At 41.1% G+C, this 25,694-nt stretch overlaps 1 protein-coding gene across 9 annotated transcripts in view; it reads left to right on the top strand.

Moving 5' to 3' along the window:
• Positions 1-25,694, top strand: part of LOC139466845 (rho GTPase-activating protein 190-like) — a 103,479-nt gene that overhangs the window by 3,063 nt on the left and 74,722 nt on the right. The window lies entirely within an intron of this gene.

The following is a 25,694-nucleotide window of genomic DNA, read 5'->3' as shown; positions in this document are numbered from 1 at the left end:
GTGTTCATGTTTAATTAGCTCGAATGGAAGCTGAACATGTGTCAGTTCCTTTGCAATAAGGAATACGATTTCAGTGTTCCCGTTTACTGGTAATTACCAGTTTTTTACTGGTAACATTAGGTTTGGACCGGTAATTCAAGTGACTGCCAGTCCCTGTGGACCAGCAAATAAAGTACTTTTAAATCTTTGTTGTTGAACAAAACATCGGTTATATTCATAAGTACATTTTTCGAACAAAGTCAGCGTTTCTGTTACCATCAGGGTTTAACCTTGTCTATTTCTAGGTTAAAAATCCAGTTGTAGTGACTTCGTCTCGAAATATTAAAAAATAAAGAAAAAATTGTGACTGAAGTTTGTGTGAATGACATATAGATCTAACTAAGTTACTTCAGAGATGACATCTTTGCACTGAACATGAAGTTGAAAGAATTAAAACCAAATAATTTTCATACGTTTTTTTATTTGTTTAAAGTTGGGACTGGTAATTTTTAGAGTTGCAGGTCCACAAGGACTGGCAGTTTCAAAAGCTGGCGGGAACACTGTATTTGTATGAAAACATCGACAAGAAATCAGGTGCATTCAACCTGCAACCTTAACTCAGAATGCTCTTTTAAAATTTGAATCAGATGGATGTCTTGTTCATTAACAAAAAAAAATTAAAACTTTTGAAGTTCTCAGTCTGAAAATTTGTCTGTCATAAAAAATGAACACTTTGTCTCAATATGTTTTTATATTTTCTATTGCTATTTTGCTATAGGTTAAATAAACCCTATCAAAACTCAGTTAATCATGAATAACAGAGAGCCATTGTTGTCATGGATGACAAAGTAGACAAAACATTTTATAGATAGCAAGTTCTTATTATACCGCAAAAGCGACGTTTCCTGCAACGACATACGGATTACACAGAAACGCCGCTATTTCAGTATAATAATGAAGTTATTATCTATAATGTTTTTGTCAAGTAAGTCCAAACATGAGAGAAAAGCAATTATCTCGTGCATCTCTTAAGTTTGGTACTGTTGTGAATTGTATATTCCTTTGATTATTTGTCTTATCACAGTTAAGTACGACCGTTGTAAAACTAAAAGGTCTACAGAGGGGTTAACCTCCTCATGTGATTGGATGCAATGGGTTGTGAACATGTGCAGGGGCCACCCAGGGACATGTCTCACTTGGCTGTAGACCCGTGAAGATCCGGGATCTTCAGCAACCCATGCTTGCCATAAGAGGAGACTAAGAGGATTGGGTGGTCAAGCTTGCTGACTTGGTTGATGCATGTCATCCAATCCCAATTGCGTGGATCGATGCTCATTATATCAATCACTGGATTGTCTGGTACAGACTTGACTATTTATAGACCGCCATCATATACTGATATAGCTGGAATATTGCTGAGTGCAGCGTTAAACAACAAACAAACATACACCTGGCTGTAGTGTTAAGTTTAAGGGTTGTTGTCCTTCTCACTAGTTGCACACTGGTGGTTGTGTTGAACCCTGCTTTAGCAGGATATATCTTTAGAGGCACGTATATTAGAGGGTGAAGTTAATCTAGGACATGTATGATGTTCAGTATTTAGTGTTTGGAATGGGATTTCAAGAGGTATTCTGCTCAAAGAATTATTCTCCTTTTTTATGTTCAAGATTTCTTGAATCTTATCGTTGATGTGTTTTTTTGGAATGCTTGAAATTGATTTGATGATGTACGACATGAGTCTAACGTCCAGACATTCATGCAAACAGATACTCTGATACTTTAAAATACTCTAAGCATGGTATGGCATGTCGTATAACACTAAATGCTTTATTAGTTATAGCATTGCTAAAAATAGTTTCGTGCACCTGAAGGTGACGATTTTCTTTGTAGGTTTAGATATTTTACTTTCTTTTCTTTTTTGTTTATCTTTCCACAATTTGTAGTGTAGTTCATGTCAGATATGGCTGAGGTTTCTGACCAGTTTTGAACAGAGCCATGATTTACAAGCAACAGGAACTGGCCGTATCAGCTTTTTAGAAGTTTTATTTAGTTTTCAACATCACTGTTACTTTCCCAAGTCCTCACTCGCATATCTACGTCTAATAATCATGGCTATTAAGTGAATGGCATCATTGTCAAGGCAACCTTCATTTGAAAAGAAATGATCCCTAGAACCCTGTGCACCTGTTGATATCTGGGGGAAGATCATGAGGATAGGCCGGGTTAGACAAGACTACTTTGCGTTGAGTCGTCATTTGAAACTAGTGCCATAAAAATCAAGTAAGCTGCTTTCTGTTTGGTTAATGTTAACATATTATTCATTTCATTGGTCGGTCAGATATGCATATCGAGTTGTGACCAGTGTATAAAGATGCGTATCGCATCATGGCATCCAGTATCATTGCGCCCTGCACACTATTATGATGCCAAGTCGCTTAATATCCTGCGCAGTGCGGGGTTATATATTATATGTATAATATTATATATTATTGGGAAATCCAGAGATTGCAGTATTTGGATCTTGGGACTCCTTAAATTTGAACATTTTTTTAACCTTGACAAGACAAGGACTTCTTGACTTACAGCTTGTTTTCAAACACTGCTCTGGTATTAATACAATATTATTTCCCAGTAAAATTGATTGATGTTCTCCATGTTCACACTCCCAGAATGTATTTTGATGTACCTGTGTTTAAATAGATCTTGACAGGCTGACGAATTCAACCCACCAGCGGTGTTTGTAGAAAAACATCTGAGAGTATGTTTGAAATAGGCTCCAACTCTGTGACTCTGTTTGATCGTCGTTTACCTCGTGAGTGTCGGAGTACATGCCTGTTGGGTTTCGGGACTATAAGATCAGCACTGTATATGCATGTACACAACATGATCATTGTATATAGCATGTTACACCACAAGCCCCATCATGTACAAGTGTCTGTTTATTTCATGTCAATGGCAGTGTTCCTTCCTGTTTGTAGCAACTGTCCAAGTGTGACATGTAGCCACAGTTATTTCATTGATCATGTGACTAATTCCCTGTGTGCGAACAACCATTCATGACTAACTCCTTCATACAAGGGTATTTTAATTTTTTGTTTTTCTCACCTCATGAGTAACCATGTTTTTTACCTCTATCTGCCTGTCTCATTCCCTCTCCTCATGACCTCAAGGGGGAAAAGTGTTTTTAAAAAATGATTTGGAGTTGAAATGATAACATTCACTGCAATGTTACGAGGGATTGACTTAGGCCGCGATTCCGCGGTATTCTCGCATACTTGTCATATACGTCTCATCACATTCATTCAGTGCGATTGAAAATAGTGTACATCTTTCAATAGTTTTATCTGCATTGACACTCTCATTTTCACCAACAAACAACACATTACAAACACGCCGCCTTCTACAGAAAATAAATGACTTAATTGTTGCTAATTAAACAAAAGGGTGAACCTGGAGCAATAGTCATTGTATAATTAATTGAAAAGTCCATATCGATAAGATTTCATTTGATACGGTCAGACACCCGGTCTTTACACCACACTACAGACGGACATAAGACAGTGAAATTGATGAAGGCACTGGAATGTAAATGATATAACTTTTGCCAACAAACTGTAACACCATTTATGACAGTCACTGTATCATGTCATCACTCTGAATATATTAAACTACAATCTTAACAGACGTTGTCGAAGACCTAGAAATTGTTTGTCCACTGCATGCCACTGAAATGAACAGCTGATGGTGGTAAACATCCCTTCTAAATGATCTATAACTGTTCTCGCAAATAATTCCTCCTAAAGTTGACAGTGAACAGAAATACATAAATATTAATCTAATTTCTCCTAAAGTAAACAATGAACAGAAATATAAATACTAATGCATTTTTAAATATAATGTTTGAAAATATTGGAGGATATATCCATATAATTTAGTAACATTAATTGCAGTCACAAATACCAAATATCAAATACAGTTTCAATTGTGTGAAGACAAAGTGTCTCTGAAAATTTGCAAAATCTCATCACACACCAAAAAATCTCATTGCTTTTGGACTAGTGTGGATTTTCTTTCATAGGTCAAAATTACCAGGATAATCCTTGTGTTACTAAGTCATGTAAATGTGAAGAAAATTCCCCAATGATATCATCTTCTACAGTTTGTTGACTTCGGCTTGCCTTGACCTCATCACTGGTGGAGAACTTGATTGTAGGTTGTGTATGGTAGTGTTGGGTCATTACCATTGATATTCAAGGTCTTTAATTTGTGTTATGCAGGGTAAGATAGTTCTGCAGCAACCTAGTCTTGTAAGAGGCGGTCTGAATGGGTCAGGGTGAGGGTCAGGCTTAGTGACTTGGTTGGTTTCATGTCATCATATCCCAATTGCGTGGATTGGTGCTCATGATGTCAATCACTGGGTTGTCTGGTCCAAGCTCGATTATTTACAGACCGCTGTTGTATAGCTCAGAGTTAGAAACTAACTTAAAATAGGTCAATTTATACTAGTCCTTATGATACCCTTACTGTATGGCTGTTTGGTAAGGACTAGTGCCAATTTCTAACACTGTCATATAGGAATATGAATAATAAAAAAAACAAATAGTAAAAATTTGACTGATTTGTGATTATTAAGTCATCTGGTACCATTTCAAATTTGATGGCCTCAAAATGCAGCAAAGTGCAGCAAAATAATGTTACTATTCCAGACAGCAGCTTTCAGGGCTTGATGTAGCTGTATCAAACAAGCACCAGTGCGACCTGTTCTGGAAACATGCAACCTAATATTTATGTCTACAGGCACCAAGTGCATGCTAAAATTTTCAAAATTGTGTCTATCCCATACTTGTCCACACAATATCATCCTTTGAACACATTCAATAGACCTAAGATCTATTTACCATACTACATCAGTAATCCCGGTGTTAAGTGTACTTTGTCATGCTTTTTGGGGCTTTACGTCATCAAACTGCGAGTACTTCCAAGATTGTGTGCACATTTTAGCTTTGATAAATTAATGGGACCAGAGAGTTTTGGCCAGTGCAACAAGGTGTTAATGTCAGCGTGCACCTGGTGCAAGTTCAGTCCAATTCTTCAAATTAATCCCTGGCTTTTCACTCCCACACTGTTCGGAAAAGCTGTATGTTTTTAAACCCATGGGGTGGTTCGAGCTCACTTTCATTTTCATAACACTGAATAAAATGGTTGCATTGGCTGATTTGATAAAATATATAATCTGGATGAAAGGATAACCTGTTTGTTTTGAGTTGACAATTGTTCCCAGGCAACTTTTGTATTGAGCTCCAGACCAGGAATGTTTTCTCTCGTTTTCCACCATCACGACATTGTCTGTGTTCTCTGCCCCCAGCATAACCAGCTCTACTTCACTACACTGGGAGACCTGTCCTTAGGTTTGTCTGGAAAAGGCTTCTACCGACATACGGAAATTTTATTTTGCCGAATAAAGAAAAAAGTAAAAACATGTTGAAAAATACCGAGACCTTCCTACCCTAATTTCGGATGGACTGAAGTCATGGAAATAGGAAACCATTTTATTTATGTTTAGCCTGACATGGTTGTCATCCCTTTATGAAGACCACAGACTGATATTTCCATCTCTGTATTGAGTAATGAGTGGGAGGTATCGGTGATGAGTGCAGTAATGTATCAGGTTCTGCTGTTATCTAGAATGTACCGTAGTTCCCCTACACGAGTCCCACATTGTAATGAAATGAGTGCAGTGATGTATCAGGTTCCAATGTTAAGTGGGATGTACCGTAGTTCCCCTACACGAGTCCTACATTGTAATGAAATGAGTGCAGTGATGTATCAGGTTCTGCTGTTATCTAGAATGTACCGTAGTTCCCCTACACGAGTCCCACATTGTAATGAAATGAGTGCATCGATGTATCAGGTTCCACTGTTAAGTGGGATGTACCGTAGTTCCCCTACACGAGTCCTACATTGTAATGAAATGAGTGCAGTGATGTATCAGGTTCCACTGTTAAGTGGGATGTACCGTAGTTCCCCTACACAGGTCCTACATTGTAATGAAATGAGTGCAGTGATGTATCAGGTTCCACTGTTAAGTGGGATGTACCGTAGTTCCCCTACACAGGTCTCTCATTGTAATGAAATGAGTGCAGTGATGTATCAGGTTCCACTGTTAAGTGGGATGTACCGTAGTTCCCCTACACAGGTCCTACATTGTAATGAAATGAGTGCAGTGATGTATCAGGTTCCACTGTTAAGTGGAATGTACCGTAGTTCCCCTACACAGGTCCTACATTGTAATGAAATGAGTGCAGTGATGTATCAGGTTCTGCTGTTAAGTGGGATGTACCGTAGTTCCCCTACACAGGTCCTACATTGTAATGAAATGAGTGCATCGATGTATCAGGTTCTGCTGTTAAGTGGAATGTACTGTAGTTCCCCTACACAGGTCCTACATTGTAATGAAATGAGTGCAGTGATGTATCAGGTTCTGCTGTTATCTAGAATGTACCGTAGTTCCCCTACACAGGTCCTACATTGTAATGAAATGAGTGCAGTGATGTATCAGGTTCTGCTGTAAAGTGGGATGTACCGTAGTTCCCCTACACAGGTCCTACATTGTAATGAAATGAGTGCATCGATGTATCAGGTTCTGCTGTTAAGTGGGATGTACCGTAGTTCCCCTACACAAGTCCCACATTCTAATGAAATGAGTGCAGTGATGTATCAGGTTCCACTGTTAAGTGGGATGTACCGTAGTTCCCCTACACAGGTCCCACATCATGTTTTAAAGTAGATGAGTGCAGTGATGTATCAGGTTCCGCTGTGAACTGGGATGTACCATATTTCTGTTCAGAGTTGTGTCCCTTGGGCACGCCAGAAACCTATGGTCGTGGGTTCGAATCATGCTTATGTTTTTAGGTTTGTCAGCACCGTACCCGTGGTACATATCTGAAACCTGCATTACTTCGGACTTTCCTCCCATGTTATGCTGACGTGTGATATAACTAGAATACTGTTCAAAGCGGCGTTGAACCTCACTCACTTCTTGTTTCCTTGTCTGTTTGTTTGTTTGTTTGTTTGTTTGTTTTTCTCTGAATGTTTGTTTGATTGTATTTGTTGTTAGACACCGCACCGCAATATTTCAGCTGTATGACGGCGGTCTGTAAATAATCGAATTTGGACCAGACAATCTAGTGATTGACATGAGCATCGATCAACATTATTGGGATCGGTGACATGCATCAACCAAGTCAGCGAGCCTGACCACTCGATCCTGTTAGTCGCCTCTTATGACAAGCATAGTCGCCTTTTATGACAAACATGGGTTGCTAAAGACCTTTTCTAACCTGGATTGCTCTCGCCTTGTAAGTTGTATGTATCGTGACATGAGATGTCTTTGGTTTTGACATCCCCTGTTATCCAGTATGTTTAGTTTTTATTCCATTATGATAAATAACCCTTGACACACTCAGCACCATAGCTTTGTTTTTCGCTATTTTTCTACATTTCCTTAACAAGGAACTATGGTAACAGTGTATCTGAACCTGAGAGTAATTAGCAGTAATTACATTGCTAGTGACCTTGTGGTACAACAGTGCAAGTTAACAGTGAGAAATAACAGCCGAGTAATTTGTATTAATTAACTCAGCATTTACAGGATATTGAACTCCTGTCATGGGGTTACGTCATAATTGTCTTCTTTGCATGTAAGATTTGGGTTAATCTGCCTGATAAAATAGACAGTTGATCACATTAAAGCATTGATTGGCAATGATTGTCATGACATTTCTATATTCAATCTGTGGCCATTATTTTTATATTTGTTGGATCACTTTTTTTAGTCAGTCAAGCATCACTTTCTGTCTTAACTGTGTTTATCTGTACAGATATTACCTGTAGGATGGGGTGTGAATGAGAATAAAATACATGAATTCACCATCTCTAGCATCACTGCATGCTGGAAGCTTTGCTTTTAGTTTTTTCTGGAAGACAAAGGGAGTTAATTCGGCGAAGTCGGTGTATCAGGACGAGGGACATTACTAGATTTATTATGCAAGAAATTTCGCTGTCTTATTGGCTGAATTATTTGGCGAAATATTAATGTCAAATTGAGCATCCTAAGGTAATTGATGATTTTTACACTGAATAATCTCAAAATAATTTTGTGAGTACATGAAAATCATGAAAACAAAGGGTGTAAATTTGAATTATTATTTTTACCCAATTTTGAAAAAAACTTCAGTTAGCGGACCCATCCAACAAATATAATGTCTGAATCTGATTTCCATGGATAGTAAACTTTGGAGAGGTTAGTGCTATGAAGAAACCAGTTCATCTCTCAGAAGACTATATTTTACTAGTGTCCTCAGGCTTTTCCTGTAATATTTAAGGGCAAAACTGTACTTTATCACACGACACATGGGGGTACAGCAAACTTTATTTCTTAAGTGACTGATTACAAAGAGGAACAAATAGATTATATGCTATGATGAAATCTTAACCGATGCCGAGAGTGGGCAGAAACTTCTGAGACCAGTTCCTGGAATCCAAACTCAGACCTCCTGGTGCTTGTAATTATTTCCCAGTGCCCTGTACAGTGATAACTTGAGGCGTGCGGGGTCACACAGGCGTGAAGAAACTCAAGGTCACTATGTACACTTTGCAGGCATGTATTTATAGGATCCCGGCAGGCTGATTTTGACAATATTTTCATGCAGCTGTGGCAAACATTAGATATGAGTTTTACCAGCATGCAAGTTATTTTGTGCAAGAGAAGAGACTGTAAAGGTTTATCTAATAGCCTATGGTGTATGTCGGGTTCCCATTGGCTCGAAATAGACCCAGAAATACTGTTTGCAGAATCTTTGACAGGAGTTGTATTTCTGATAGCGTGGAGAAGATTATTGGAGTGAACCAGACCAGTGCACTTCTAGTTTGGAGCTCAGTCGGCTTTGCTATTGCAGGGAAACTTAAAAAATGTACACTTGCATCTATCATGTATGTATTGGCAGTGTCTTGATCCAAAGGGTACTTGGTCAGGATTTGTTTGGGGTTTTGGAATCTGATTGCCGAATGCGAGTCCGAATTTCCGAGTCAACTTTCTGATAAAAAACTGTCAATTTTTAATATCAATTGTAAAGATTTGTAAAGATGGTAAAATAATAAAATCATTATGCTAACAATGTTAAAGACTTTTTATAAGCAATAATTTAAACTTGTACTGCCATAATTTACTCAAGACCAATAATTAAGTCATTAAGTGTGTGATCAGATGATATACTGACCCTGACAGTCTGATCCAGACCAGATGATATGACCGTGTGAGGCATTATACGTAGCTGCGTGGTCCTTGGCAATCTTTGGTATTTGTATCAAGGGACCCCCTAAACCTCTAAGTTAAATCATTCAGGTTCATTCATTTTCGATTACTGTATGTACGGTATTGTAGAAATATTTCTGACTTGCTGTATATCAGTATTCACTCACCATGCTCACTCATTCACTCCAACCTTGCGTGTTGAAACAATGATGGCATTTTTGTTTAGGCATCGCTTTATCACGGACCTTCTGACACAAAATACTGAGAAAAAGTAAATAAATTAAAATAAGAATTATCATTTATTAAATATATTTTTGTCACTCACAAACTGAAATACTTTTGTAAAAGAATAAAGAGATATATGTCTAGAAGCTTGCAACGCAGTAACAAGATGACCTTGCCCTTAAAGCCTCCACATTCCATGACAGTCCAGTGTTGGTAGTAACTCCAACCATGTCCGGGTGCCTTGGCTTGTCATGTGACTATGCTTGCTGTTAAAGACGACTATGCTTGTCGTAAAAGGCGACTAACTGGATCGGAGGGTCAAGCTCGCTGACTTGGTTGATGCATGTCATCTATCCCAATTGCTTGGATCGATGCTCATGATATCAATCATTGGATTGTCTGGTCCAGACTCGATTATTTACAGACCGCCGACATATAGCTGGAATATTGCTGAGTGTGGCGTAAAACAACAAACCAACCAATCATGTCAGATGTTTTGATATTTTTACATAGTTTTTCCCTACCAAACTGAATTTACTGGAAAAAATCCGAAAACCAACAAGTGTCTAAATGATAGTTGGGCAATATTCCTGGAAAGGTTGCTGCTTCCCTGTGTGCTACAGAAGCTTGTTGTATGTGGGATCATTTAACTGTGAGGAATAGGATAAATGTGGAACCGGAAAATAATGTTCATTGTTTTTCTGTATGGCACAAGGAATGCATTATCATGCACAGGTTACTTTTGAGTGCATGGTTTTAATTGGCTGAAACCTGCAACCAATGATAATAAAGGAAACAAAACAAGGAAGTTGTGTGTATAAAAAGAACTGATGATATCAAATTAGATGCTAAGTTGAAACTCAGTGGAGTTATGTTTTCTTGTACGGTAAGTACCATGGATCCCAGCCGAAAACACAACATGACCAAAGCATTTTATTTTGACTTTATTTTAAATATATATAAGTATGTCTCTAAAAGGTATTGTTCTAATCTTGATAAAAAAGTACTATCCATGGTCTCAGCTGATTGATCATATAAGTACTATCCATGGTGTTAGGTCTGAGCTGATTGCATTCAAGTACTATCCATGATGTTACGTCTCAGCTGATTGATCATACAAGTACTATCCATGGTCTCAGCTGATTGATCATACATGTACTATCCATGGTCTCAGCTGATTGATCATACAAGTTACTATCCATGTTGTTAGGTCTCAGCTGATTGATCATACAAGTACTATCCATGGTCTCAGCTGATTGATCATACAAGTACTATCCATGTTGTTAGGTCTCAGCTGATTGATCATACAAGTTACTATCCATGTTGTTAGGTCTCAGCTGATTGATCATACAAGTACTATCCATGGTCTCAGCTAATTGATAATACATGTACTATCCATGGTCTCAGCTGATTGATCATACAAGTACTATCCATGGTGTTAGGTCTGAGCTGATTGCATTCAAGTACTATCCATGATGTTACGTCTCAGCTGATTGATTATATAAGTACTATCCATGGTGTTAGGTCTCAGCTGATTGATCATACAAGTACTATCCATGGTCTCAGCTGATTGATCATACAAGTACTATCCATGTAGTAAGGTCTCAGCTGATTGATCATACAAGTACTATCCATGGTCTCAGCTGATTGATCATACATGTACTATCCATGTAGTTAGGTCTCAGCTGATTGATCATACAAGTACTATCCATGGTCTCAGCTGATTGATCATACAAGTACTATCCATGGTGTTAGGTCTCAGCTGATTGATCATACAAGTACTATCCATGGTCTCAGCTGATTGATCATACAAGTACTATCCATGTAGTTAGGTCTCAGCTGATTGATCATACAAGTACTATCCATGGTCTCAGCTGATTGATCATACATGTACTTTCTATGGTCTCAGCTGATTGATCATACAAGTACTATCCATGGTGTTAGGTCTCAGCTGATTGATCATACAAGTACTATCCATGGTCTCAGCTGATTGATCATACAAGTACTATCCATGTAGTTAGGTCTCAGCTGATTGATCATACAAGTACTATCCATGGTCTCAGCTGATTGATCATACAAGTACTATCCATGGTCTCAGCTGATTGATCATACAAGTACTACCCATGGTGTTACGTCTCAGCTTATTGATCATACAAGTACTATCCATGGTCTCAGCTGATTGATCATTCAAGTACTATCCATGTTGTTAGGTCTTAGCTGATTGATCATTCAAGTACTATCCATGTTGTTAGGTCTCAGCTTATTGATCATACAAGTACTATCCTTGGTCTCAGCTGATTGATCATACATGTACTATCCATGGTCTCAGCTGATTGATCATACAAGTACTATCCATGTTGTTAGGTCCCAGCTTATTGACCATACAAGTACTATCCATGGTGTTACATCTTAGCTGATTGATCATACAAGTACTATCCATGGTTTCAGCTGATTGATCATACAAGTACTATCCATGGTGTTAGGTCTCAGCTGATTGATCATACAAGTACTGTCCATGGTGTTACGTCTCAGCTGATTGATCATACAAGTACTATCCATGTTGTTAGGTCCCAGCTGATTGACCATACAAGTACTATCCATGGTGTTACATCTTAGCTGATCGATCATACAAGTACTATCCATGGTTTCAGCTGATTGATCATACAAGTACTATCCATTGTGTTAGGTCTCAGCTGATTGCATTCAAGTACTATCCATGGTTTTTAGGTCCCAGCTGATTGATCATACAAGTTCTATCCATGGTGTTACGTCTCAGCTGATTGATCATACAAGTACTATCCATGGTCTCAGCTGATTGATCATTCAAGTACTATCCATGGTTTTTAGGTCCCAGCTGATTGATCATACAAGTTCTATCTATGGTATTACGTCTCAGCTGATTGATCATACATGTACTATCTATGGTCTCAGCTGATTGATCATTCAAGTACTATCCATGGTTTTTAGGTCTCAGCTGATTGATCATTCATGTACTATCTATGGTGTCAGCTGATTGATCATACAAGTACTATCCATGGTCTCAGCTGATTGATCATACAAGTACTATCCATGGTGTTAGGTCTCAGTTGACTGATCGTACAAGTACTGTCCATGGTGTTACGTCGGGTGGTCAGCCTCGCTGATTTGATTGATGCATGTCTTCGTATCCCAATTGCGTGGATCGATGCTCATGATGTTAATCACTGGAGTGTCTGGCCCAGACTCAATTATTTACAGACTGCTGTCATATAGCTGGAATATTGCTGAGTGAGGCGTTAAACAACAAACAAACAAACAAACAATAGGTCTCAACTGATTGATGATGAAGCACTACTGAATACTGATGAAGTACTATCTATGCTGTAAGGTCTCAACTACTCATGCCAGTACTAGATAATTAGAATTATCGTTATGATTATCAATATTAAAATTGTCTCCTCGTGAAATTAAGTATTTATTTACCGAAACAGACTTGTTATTATCAATTGCAGAAGACGGAAAGCTGTGTGCTGATCATGTTTGACAGACTGAATTCACTACACGCTATACCTGTACTATTTTCATAACTCATACTCTTATCAACTGATCAAAGCAAAACGTTTGTAATCTGTTTCATTGATTTAGTCTCATTTTCATTCAGTATTGTTCCGTGACTTTATGTGTGAACTGAAAGGAAGCTGGCACTCACTGGCAACTCATTGTTTACAGCAACCAGGATCAGAGAACAGTTATTGACACCTTGAAACAAACCTTAGTTGGCTGAGAATGGATAGATATTTGTTGTAGTTTGACTATCATATGTCACCATATTGTTTTCGCGATCAAAATAGCAAAACCATGTTCAGCCTTAATAGTGACTCGTCAAACCGTTCCATAAGTAAAAAAGGGGCACTGGTGCCCCTGTTGTCTAGGGCGCCGCAATTCGCTGTGCAGAGTTGCATCCCTTGGGCACGCCAGAAACCTATGATTGTGGGTTCGAATCCTGGTTCGCCCCGATTATGTTTCTAGGTTTGTCAGCACCATACCCGTGCTCGTGGGTTTCTCCGAAGTTGTAAACGTCTAAGACCTGCATTACTTCTGGCATTCCTCCCACATTAAGCTGACATGCCGTGATATAACTGGAATACTGTTAGCAGCATTAAACCCAACTCACTCACTTACTGAATAAGTAAAAAGTATCTGGCAATGTACCAGAATGCTGTATCCTACAACCATGCTTATAGTAACAATATTGAATATATGTAGTGTCTGCGTTTCGATGCTATTTCCTCCAATTATTGCATAAAAACAAATTTAAGTTATATTATTTGGTATTCTATAACTGAATCAATGGTCAATTGGGAGAAAACGTGTGTACAGCCGATTGTTATTTCCAGTTAATGTTTATGAGAAAAATACACTCAGTAATGTTAACCTCTGCAATGGAAATGGTAAATCATCATGTCTAGTGATGTTTAATTGCAAATCTCACCTTGTCATTGACCAATTTTTTTATCACCTGTTCGCTCACCTGAAATGATACAATTTTGTTTTTGACTGGGCACAATACATGTAATATAATTAACTAGGCGAGACTATGCCGGTGTATATCATGTTGATGTTCAGAACACTGTTTTTGTTATGTCATAAATGTCCGCAAAGTAATCCATGCATAGATGTGGCACCACTAACCAGTGACATGAACTATATTGATTTCCTTGGGCCCTTTTTGCATATTTGCTCAAAGTTACTTCTCATATATATCGATAGTTGATTGATATTTAGTTAACGATTATCGATCTCTATGATGTATATAGAAAGCCAGCTCTATCCTAGAGGCAGGGTTGAGCAAGTCATGAAGTGTCTACTAACCAGATCTCCATTGCTGTTGTTGTGCAGCAGGTCACTGAGGCTGGGTTAAGTGTTTACCTGACATTAATCGTTTTTGCATATCTGTTACTGGCACATCACCTGAACAAACAAATGGATCAGGTGGTCAGGCTATCAATCTCTTCAACTCACCCCCCCGCCCCCACCCTCCCAAACACCCTTCTATCCACCCTACCCGTGAAGACCTGGGTTAGAATAGGTCTTCAGCAACCCATGCTTGCCGTTAAAGGCAGCTATGCTTGTCGTAAGAGGCGACTAAGGGGATCGGGTGGTCTGGCTTGCTGACCTGGTTGATGCATGTCATCGTATGCTAATTGCGTGGATCGATTGCTGACCTGGTTGATGCATGTCATCGTATGCTAATTGCGTGGATCGATACTCATGACATTAATCACTGGATTGTCTGGCCAGGACTTAATGATTTACAGAGCGCCGTCATATAGCTAGAATATTGCTGGGTGAGGTGTTAAACAACAAACAACAACTTCTATCCACCCTCATACTCTTCTATTCCTGGCACATTACTTGCACAAATGGTTCAGGTGGTCTGCCCATGCTAAAATAATCATGGCAATCACTGGTTTGTTTGGTTCCTATTCGATTGTCTATAATACTGCTTAGATAGCAACAAACCTGAATTTAGGAAAATAAATTCTGGATGTAAGATGGTTTTATGAAAGTAAGGTACAGTATCCTCAGGAAGTATGTTGGTATCTGTGCACTGGTGTGTCACAGTAACCTGGCTCGCCTCCCGAGATGGGATATACCAGTCACTGGTGTAATGTGTTGTGCAGGAGATAACACACAGCTGATTCGGAATATGCTGTTACCGTAGGTTATCTTAATTGAAATTGATGTAATCGGATCCCTTGAATGGAGGACACTGTGCGTTGCTTTTGATGATATTTCTTCAGAGTATTTTTTCTGTATTTGATATGAAGGCATTCCTTAGGAATTATAGATTTGTATTGGGGGGAAAAGGAAATATTTGGAACAAAATATTGCATTTGTTGTTCTTCAAGATACTATAATGCAGTGAATCTAAAGGGTAATCAAATGTAAAAAAGGAATGTTGATTGTATGTATTTCAACCTAAATTTACATGCTGTGTTTTCCAGAAAACAGCTGACAGTTTTAACAGTATGAGTGTCAGGGGTTAAGGAGTGTCAAGGGTGTATGTGCACTTTTTGATCTGACAAGTTACATTCGTGTGTTAGCATAGTTACATAACCTGCTACCAAATTCCTACCCATCCTTCCAACTAACTCCTACCTATCCTTCTACCTAACTCCTACCCATCCTTCCAACTAACTCCTACCTATCCTTCTACCTAACTCCTACCCATTCTTCTACATAACTCCTACCCATCCTTCTACATAACTCCTACCCATCCTTCCAACTAACTCCTACCTATCCTTCTACCTAACTCCTACCCATCCTTCTACATAACTCCTACCTATCCTTCTACCTAACTCCTACCCATTCTTCCAACTAACTCCTACCTAACTCCTACCCATCCTACCTAACTCCTACCCATCCTTCCAACTAACTCCTACCTATTCTTCTACATAACTCCTACCTATCCTTCTACATAACTCCTACCTATCCTTCTACCTAACTCCTACCCATCTTTCTACATAACTCCTACCCATCTTTCTACATAACTCCTACCCATCCTTCTACATAACTCCTACCCATCCTTCCAACTAACTCCTACCTATCCTTCTACCTAACTCCTACCCATCCTTCTACATAACTCCTACCTATCCTTCTACCTAACTCCTACCCATCCTACCTAACTCCTACCCATCCTTCCAACTAACTCCTACCTATTCTTCTACCTAACTCCTACCCATCCTTCCAACTAACTCCTACCCATCTTCCTACCTAACTCCTACCTATCCTTCTACCTAACTTCTAACCATCCTTCCAACTAACTCCTACCTATCCTTCTACATAACTCCTACCCATCCTTCTACATAACTCCTACCAATCCTTCCATCCATCCTACCACCCTGCTACCAAAATACCCATCCTTCTATCCGTCCTACCCACCCTTCTATACCACCCTGCTACCATACTCCTACCCACCCTTCTATACCACCCTTCTACTCCACTCCCTTACCCACCCTGTTACCGAACCCATACCCACCCTTCTATCTATTTTACCTACCCTGCTACTGAACCTATACCCACCGTTCCATCTATCTTACCTACCCTGCTACCGAACCCATACCCACCCTTCTATCCCTCCCCTTATTCACCCTGCTGCCACTCCGTCACCTGGCCACCACTCCGTCACCTGGCCGCCACTCCGTCACCTGGCCGCCACTCCGTCACCTGGCCTGTTGACCCGAGCTGGCAAATGTACACAAACACTCATCACATGTATACATGTTGTTACAGTATTTATTTAACTGCTGTGAGTCATTATCATTAATAAACATGTTTTAACACCATAAATATGAAAGCATTGTTAAAAATGACAGAAACATGTTTGCTTTAACTCTCTCTGTGTCAAGTACATGGTGACTCCAGGACTGTTTCAAGTATTGTGTTCTTAACATTCCAAAATGGTCGATGAGGTCTTGCAACTAGTAGGTCAGCCTGGAAAAAAGAACTTACTCAGTTTTGCAATGCATCCAATTGTTTAGTCCAGTGGTTGAGGTATTAACTCTAGATACTTGAGGTCCAGGTTTGAATTCCCACATAGCCTGTGAAGGAATTAACATAGTTAACACAATGTAAGCTGGTTCTGACGTGACAAGTCATGAGATGTCCTCATACCGTAGCGATAGTGAGCACTAAGTTCTGATTTTTTAGAAGATTGTGTCAAGGCCTAGTTGAAAATGAGCTGTGAACTACTTGTGGGCTGTCTGTTGACTCACAAGGTCTACTTCTGTCATGACACCTAGCAATGTGTGCCCACTTGGAATGAGATGACCTGAAGCTAGTGCTGCTTATTGGGTGGAACTTCATCACTGATCCATGGTAACAATCCATTTGTTCTAATTGATTCATCATTTATCATATTTTCTACAAAGTTGGCACACCTGTTTTCATCACGATTTGAAATTATGAATCAGTGTTAGAAATTGGCACTAGTCCTTTAGTCCTTGCCTAACTGCCCAATAGTTAAGGTATCTATAGGACTAGTCGAAATTTACCTTTTTTATGGGTTTTGCTATTTGTTATCATTATAAGACCTAGTGGACTAAAACTGTTAGTTTCTAATGCTATAAATCTTCACAGGGGCGGTCGGGTAGCCTAGTGGTTAAAGCGTTGGCTCGTCACGCCGAAGACCCAGGATCGATTCCCGAAGCCCATTTCTGGTGTTCCCCGCCGTGATATTGCTGGAATATTGCTAAAAGCGGCGTAAAACTATACTCAGTCAGTCATTATAAATCTTCACGAATAAAAATACCAGCTTGCATGATCATCAGTATTATGAGTATTGATGATTTTAATTATATAAAATTGTTTCGATTTGATAGATTTATTGAATATTTAAGATAAAGATGCATTTGAAAAATATGTCTAGGCAATATCTGTTGTCTGTTGGATGAAGGTTAGGCCCTGAATTATTATAGCTAGATCACAAGGTGGTGTATCACAATGGACACTAGTGGATTAACTACCGTTTGTGATCAATCATGGTAAATTTATTGTGTGATAAAGGGCAAGAATGACACAGGTGAAATCCAAATAACCAACACAGGTAAACTCCTGTCACCCACACAGGAGATATCATGTGACCCACACAGGCAGAATCCTGTAACCCACACAAGTGAAATTCTATGGCCCACACAGGTTGAATTCTGTAACCCACGCAGGTGAAATCCTGTGACCCACGCAGGTGAAATCCTCTGACCCACGCAGGTGGAATCCTGTGACCCATGCAGGTGGAATCCTGTGACCCACACAGGTAAAATCCTGTGACCCACGCAGGTGGAATTCTGTGACCCATGCAGGTGGAATCCTGTAACCCACGCAGGTGGAATTCTGTGACCCACACAAGTGAAATTCTATGGCCTATACAGGTGAAATCCTGTAATCCACGCAGGTAGAATTCTGTGACCCACACAGGTGGAATCTTGTGACCCACACAGGTGGAATCCTGTGACCCACACAGGTGAAATCCTGTGACCAACACAGGTGGAATTCTGTGACCCACACAGGTGGAATTCTGTGACCCACACAGGTGAAATCCTGTGACCCACACAGGTGGAATCCTGTGACCCACACAGGTGGAATTCTGTGACCCACGCAGGTGGTATTCTGTGACCCACGCAGGTGGAATCCTGTGACCCACACAGGTGAAATCCTGTGACCAACACAGGTGGAATCCTGTGACCCACACAGGTGGAATTCTGTGACCCACACAGGTGAAATCCTGTGACCCATGCAGGTGGAATTCTGTGACCCATGCAGGTGGAATCCTGTGACCCACACAGGTAAAATCCTGTGACCCACGCAGGTGGAATTCTGTGACCCATGCAGGTGGAATCCTGTAACCCACGCAGGTGGAATCCTGTGACCCACACAAGTGAAATTCTATGGCCTATACAGGTGAAATCCTGTAATCCACGCAGATAGAATTCCGTGACCCACGCAGGTGGAATCCTGTGACCCACACAGGTGAAATCCTGTGACCCACACAGGTGAAATCCTGTGACCAACACAGGTGGAATTCTGTGACCCACACAGGTGGAATCCTGTGACCCACACAGGTGGAATCCTGTGACCCACACAGATGGAATCCTGTGACCCACACAGGTGGAATTCTGTGACCCACACAGGTGAAATCCTGTGACCCACGCAGGTGGAATTCTGTGACCCACGCAGGTGGAATCCTGTGACCCACACAGGTGAAATCCTGTGACCAACACAGGTGGAATCCTGTGACCCACACAGGTGGAATTCTGTGACCCACACAGGTGAAATCCTGTGACCCATGCAGGTGGAATTCTGTGACCCATGCAGGTGGAATCCTGTGACCCACACAGGTAAAATCCTGTGACCCACGCAGGTGGAATTCTGTGACCCATGCAGGTGGAATCCTGTAACCCACGCAGGTGGAATTCTGTGACCCACGCAGGTGGAATCCTGTGACCCACACAAGTGAAATTCTATGGCCTATACGGGTGAAATCCTGTAATCCACGCAGATAGAATTCTGTGACCCACGCAGGTGGAATCCTGTGACCCACACAGGTGAAATCCTGTGACCAACACAGGTGGAATTCTGTGACCCACACAGGTGGAATCCTGTGACCCACACAGGTGGAATCCTGTGACCCACACAGGTGGAATTCTGTGACCCACACAGGTGAAATCCTGTGACCCACGCAGGTGGATTTCTGTGACCCATGCAGGTGGAATTCTGTGACCCACACAGATTGAATCCTGTAATCCACATAGGTGAAATACTGTAACCCACTCAGGTGGTATCTCATAATCCTGTGATGACCCACACAGGTGGAATCCTCTAAACCCACCCCCCACACACATAGGTGGAATCCTCTAACCACCCACACATGTGAAATCCTTCTACCCCCCCCACACACAGGTGGAATCCTCTACCCCACACACAGGTGGAATCGTCTTTAAAGCACACACACAGGAGGAATCCCATAGACCCACTCAGGTGAAAAACTGTGACCCTCACAGGTGAAATGGTGCATACCCATACTGAATTCCTGCCAGGACCGTCCTCCTGCACCTTGACATCCTACAGTACAATGTAGGTATTGCGTCATCGTTTGCTCATTCCCAGTGAAACAATCTGCATTGTGAGACTGTCAATTGTCCCGGTGCTGTATTGATGAAAAGGTGTGTCGTCTGGAGACTTCTAGGCTGCCGGGCTGAATCATCACACCAATGATGGCGGACTCGTATTGCATATTGAATCATAGATTTTTACTCAGCTAATTATTCATGTATCGTTCTTTCATATTCATGGTTGATGTATCAGGACTACTCGAGCATATCGTGTAATGTGCATACTTTATGGAGTCTTGTTTTTGATGGGTAGGGATTGAATATCTTTCTTATTCTATAGTAACATGGTTAACTGGACATATTTTATTACATTACAAGCACTTATAGTAGATCCCATCGCCAACCCTCATCTTGGTCCAAGAGGTTAATGTCTGTGTTTGATGAGTAAAAACCTGTCTGTGATAATTGTTGTCTAGAATAGTAGTTTTTTCAAATAAGTCATCATTATTTGCATGTCAAAGGATTGTACTATGCCTGCTCAGAAGTCAATATTCAGCGACTTTTTCACACTGGCATTAAAGTAGACATGTAGCTGTACAGCATTAGGACAGCCATGTTATGCTGCTTGACTGATCCAGCTCCCAAGTATTCAGCTTGTTCCCCACAGAGAGACTAAACCCTGTTTTCCCATGGTTTTATTGCAGCTTCCATCCCCAACCCAGCTGTAGAAACTGGCACTAGTCCTGTGGTCCTTGCCAAACTGCCCAATAGTTAAGGTATCATTAGGACTAGTAGAAATTTGCCATTTTTAAGGGTTTTGCTGTATGTTAACATTATAAGAACTGGTGGACTAAATTTGTTTGTTTCTATCACTGCAACCCTTTTGCTTCTGATTATGAAGGATAAGTTTATGGTACTAGCAAGAAGATTATAATTTGATGAAGTTGAAGGATATTGATTGTGGTAGCACACAATACACATTAATGACTTTTATTCAGACAGCCATTGGAATGTTATTGTTAAATGAAGCGTGGATTTCACTTTGTTTGAACACTGACTCTTCTATTCCTCGGAGAAGAGCCAGGTAATTATGCGACACCATTGCATACTCTAATATTCACGACTTTCATTGTTAAAACGTGAGAGCTTAGGATGTTTGTAAGAGATGGAATTGAGACGAGATGTAATCGATATGTAGTAGGTAGTGAAACAATGTTAAAGTAAGATCAACCCTGATGCATTAATTATAACCTGGTGTTCTGCTGTTGGGTAGAAATGAATCTGAGTGACAAGTCAGCTGTGAGTGTTGACAATGTTATGTGTTAGTGCATGTATGACGTATCAATACTGACAGGTGGTAGGATAACTATGTACTGACATGGTGTTAGGATATCTAAGTGGTATAGAATAACTAAATACTGTCATGGTGGTATGATATTTAACTGGTGGTAGGATAACTAAATACTGACGTGCTGGTATGACATTTAACTGGTGGTAGGATAACTAAATACTGACATGGTGGTATGGTATTTAACTGGTGGTAGGATATTTAACTGGTGGTAGGATATTTAACTGGTGGTAGAATAACTAAATACTGACATGGTGGTAGGATATTTAACTTGTGGTAGAATAACTAAATACTGACATGGTGGTAGGATATTTAAGTGGTATGGAATAACTAAATACTGACATGGTGGTAGGATATTTAACTGGTGGTATGGAATAACTAAATACTGACATGGTGGTAGGATATTTAACTTGTGCCAGGATAACTAAATACTGACATGGTGGTAGGATATATTACTGGTAGTATGGAATAACTAAATACTGATATGGTGGTAGGATAACTAAATACTGACATGGTGGTAGGATATTTAACTGGTAGTATGGAATAACTAAATACTGACATGGTGGTAGGATAACTAAATACTGACATGGTGGTAGGATATTTAACTGGTTGTATGGAATAACTAAATACTGACATGGTGGTAGGATATTTAACTGGTGGTAGGATAACTAAATACTGACATGGTGGTAGGATATTTAACTGGTGGTATGGAATAACTAAATACTGACATGGTGGTAGGATATTTAACTGGTGGTATGGAATAACTAAATACTGAAATGGTGGTATGATATTTAACTGGTGGTAGAATAACTAAATACAGCTAGTCCTGTAGTTCTTGCCAAACTGCCCAATAGGTAAGGCATCATAAGGACTAGTAGAAATTTGTCATTTTTAATGGGTTTGCTATATGTTATCATTATTAGGACTAGTAGACTAAAAATGTTACTTTCTACCGCTGATTAAATACTGACATGTTGGTAGAATAACGAAATAAAGGTGGTAGGCCAATCAATTACCTGGTGTGGGTTTTTTTATCTTTATTTAGGAAGTCATATAACATTTTTTGTCTTGGCAGTGATATCCCACAAACATACAAGGATATAAAACGTTCACTTTTTATCCTTCTAAATATGAGATGGGTGTAACATCTATTCTTGTAACATGATCTTTCAACATATACATTTGTGGTGGTGAGATGCATGGTGATGTGAGACAGTTATACCATGGAAGGATGGAGCCGGTTATCTGCTGATTGGCCAACACTGTAGTAGGGCAGTTATCTCCCTAGGACAGGGCACATGGTTTATGAAGAACCTGACCCACAGGTGCTGGCCACATTACACACTGGCTGCCTCTCCCCTTACACAGGGCAGTTAGACTGCTTCCCCTCCCCTCACACAGGGCAAGTAGACTGCTGCCTCTCCCTTTACACAGGGAAGGTAGACTGCTTCCTCTCCCCTCATTCAGGGCAAATAGACTGCTTCCATTCCCCTCACACAGGGCAAGTAGACTGCTTCCCCTCCCCTCACACAGGGCAAGTAGACTGCTTCCCCTCCCCTCACACAGGGCAAATAGACTGCTTCCCCTCTCCCCTCACACAGGGCAAATAGACTGCTTCCCCTCTCCCCTCACACAGGGCAAATAGACTGCTTCCCCTCTCCCCTCACACAGGGAAAATAGACTGCTTCCCCTCTCCCCTCACACAGGGCAAATAGACTGCTTCCCTTCCCTCACACAAGGCAAGTAGACTGCTTCCCCTCCCCTCACACAGGGCAAGTAGACTGCTTCCCCTCCCTCACACAGGGCAAATAGACTGCTTCCCTTCCCTCACACAAGGCAAGTAGACTGCTTCCCCTCCCCTCACAGAGCAGGTAGACTGCTTCCCCTCCCCTCACAGGGCAAGTAGACTGCTTCCCCTCCCCTCACACAGGGCAAATAGACTGCTTCCCCTCTCCCCTCACACAGGGCAAATAGACTGCTTCCCTTCCCTCACAAGGCAAATAGACTGCTTCCCCTCCCCTCACAGGGCAAGTAGACTGCTTCCCCTCCCCTCACAGGGCAGGTAGACTGCTTCTTCTCCCCTCACACAGGGCAAGTAGACTGCTTCCCCTCCCCTCACACAGGGCAAGTAGACTGCTTCCCCTCTCCCCTCACCTAGGGCAAGTAGACTGCTTCCCCTCCCCTCACACAGGGCAAGTAGACTGCTTCCCCTCCCCTCACACAGGGCAAGTAGACTGCTTCCCATCGCCTCACACAGGGCAAATAGACTGCTTCCCCTCTCCCCTCACACAGGGCAAATAGACTGCTTCCCTTCCCTCACACAAGGCAAATAGACTGCTTCCCCTTCCCTCACAGGGCAAGCAGACTGCTTCCCCTCCCCTCACACAGGGCAAATAGACTGCTTCCCTTCCCTCACAGGGCAGGTAGACTGCTTCCCCTCCCCTCACACAGGGCAAGTAGACTGCTTCCCCTCCCCTCACACAGGGCAGGTAGACTGCTTCCCCTCCCCTCACACAGGGCAAGTAGACTGCTTCCCTTCCCCTCACAGGGAAAGTAGACTGCTTTTCCCCTCACACAGGGCAAGTAGACTGCTTCCTCTCCCCTCACACAGGGCAAGTAGACTGTTTCCTCTCCCCTCACACAAGGCAAGTAGACAGCTTCCTCTCCCCTACCCCTCACACAGGGCAAGTAGACTGCTTCCACTCCCCTACCCCTCACACAGGGCAGGTAGACTGCTTCCTATCCCCTCACACAGGGCAAGTAGACTGCTTCCCCTCCCCTCACACAAGGCAAATAGACTGCTTCCACTCCCCTCACACAGGGCAAATCACCGCTTCCTATCCCCTCACACAGGGCAAGTAGACCACTTCCTATCCCCTCACACAGGGCAAGTAGACTGCTTCCCCTCCCCTAACACAGGGCAAGTAGACTGCTTCCCATTGCCTCACACAGGGCAAGTAGACTGCTTCCCCTCCCCTCACAGGGCAAGTAGACTGCTTCCCCTCCCCTCACACAAGGCAAGTAGACTGCTTCCCCTCCCCTCACACAGGGCAAGTAGACCGCTTCCTATCCCCTCACACAGGGCAAGTAGACTGCTTCCCCTCCCCTCACACAGGGCAAGTAGACTGCTTCCCATCGCCTCACACAGGGCAAGTAGACTGCTTCCCATCGCCTCACACAGGGCAAGTAGATACCCACGTTGTGGGTATGTTAATCCTCTGCAAATGGTTTTGTTCCTGGATGATAGTTAATTTATAAGGTATTGTTTTGTGTTGCTTCAGTCACTATAAAGCAGAGTAAATGTGAAATACCCTCATTTTGAGTAAAGGATTACCTATGGATATTGGATGTATCTAATCATCAAGAATTTAGTCACATTTGCAATTTCAGATAGTCAGGCAATTCTTATTTCTCATTCCTCAGACATGTTAGGAAATATATAATCTGATGACAGGCCACCTGCTCCCCTTGTCATGTATTTACCTGGGAGTTCTTATAGACTGATAATAGCCCCCATGTCTACGTAAAAATAAATAAAAGATAATTGATGGTAAAAAGTTTGGAAAATTGGTATTCAATTTTTTTATTTATTATCGTAACTAATGACTTTTTCAGCAAAGGCATCTTTTACTTGTAATTCAATGATAGAAAGGCCAAAAAGGAGATAGGGCTTTCTTATTTAGTTTACAGTGTTTCATTGCGTACCTGTAAATCCAAGAAAATAACATTTTTAAAAAGCATTTTAGACATCATGAAGCAACCTAATCCTTCTTTCCAGTTTGCCTGCCACCTTTAAAATCCCAGATAGACCAGCATTTACCTTAATATGGTGTCGAGAAATAGTCATGAATTTAAGACCTTATGCTGATTAATTTAAACATAACCTTTGTCAGTTTCAAGGATGATTAAGTTTCCATGTACATGATGTAGGATTCAATGTTTTCATTTTGGCAGAATTATTTTCCACTTTCCAAATTCTAATGTCCAATTTTCATGAGCATCCCCAACTAGGTAGCAGTTAGTACAAACAAGGCCAGCTTATCAATATGACAGTGCCAGATAGTTATTACACTGAAACAGGTTTAGCTCCCCCGTCTTGGTAAGGCTGTTTACTGCTGTCTATGGCGCTGTCATTGTTTCTGGAGGGGAGGACCGAAACGTCGGCTGTCACCGCTGGGAGACAACGAAGGCATGGACGCATCATTAACCTTTGATGGTGTCCTCATACTCGGGCTCAGCA

The sequence above is a fragment of the Haliotis cracherodii genome, unplaced genomic scaffold, assembly GCF_022045235.1.
Source record: "Haliotis cracherodii isolate W230 unplaced genomic scaffold, xgHalCrac1.p SCAF_19, whole genome shotgun sequence".
Lineage (NCBI taxonomy): Eukaryota > Metazoa > Mollusca > Gastropoda > Lepetellida > Haliotidae > Haliotis > Haliotis cracherodii.
This window is presented reverse-complemented; position numbering and strand designations above follow the sequence as displayed.